We start from the raw sequence: 853 nt of genomic DNA on the forward strand, positions 1-853 counted from the left end.
TTTTTAGGAAATTATACCTAATGTCTGAGTTAGAAAAGCAGAAGTTAGGAATTATTGAGACTAAAACTAAAGGAATGGATGTTGATGATAATCACAGACTGGAATATGTCAACTTTTACTCAATACTATTTCAACAACACTTCCATTTGTTTTCAAATGCTATAAAATTGAATAAGACGCCCCAAAATGAATGGAAGTAGAGATTTGTTCTTGCCAAAGAGCGTTGTGTGGAATCATTCATGTTATTTTGGGGAATAAAAATGATCGTTGATATAGGAAAACGGGTCAGTTTGACCCGAGGACAACGTGAGGGTTAAAAGTGAGGTACTGCAGCCAACTTTGTGGGCCATAGAACATTAAAGTGGTAATGTTTTCTTTGACCCTGATGGAACTATGTGAGCTAAAAGAAGTGTAACTAAATAGTCATGAACCTTGATGGGAAGTGAGAAGAGTTTTCACAAGCTTTGGGTGTTGCAATTTTTATATTTGTGGCTTCATTCAGCTTATGTCTCTTATGTAAATAAATGCAAGCGATGTGATGCAAGTAGCTTTTGGCCCGTATTTTTTTTTAAAGTAGACCTCAGATGAAGAAAGGTTGGAGACCCCTGATCTACTATAATACCTGTTCCAAAATCTTGCAAAACCAGAGAACTGAAGGATTTGGCAAACGTGAACCATTGCAGGAAAAGATGTGGACAGTGCTGTTTATGTTGGACAGAGTGAGCACCAGGAAAAACCCAGATCCCATGCCAGACTTTTATTTGCCGATTTTTCTTCAGCTTAATAATGATCGACTTGACTTGATCGATTTTAACACAGACAGCTGCAGGACCTCTCAAGAAGCCAGCTGGGG

Source organism: Etheostoma spectabile, chromosome 22 (genome assembly GCF_008692095.1).
Source record: "Etheostoma spectabile isolate EspeVRDwgs_2016 chromosome 22, UIUC_Espe_1.0, whole genome shotgun sequence".
NCBI lineage: Eukaryota > Metazoa > Chordata > Actinopteri > Perciformes > Percidae > Etheostoma > Etheostoma spectabile.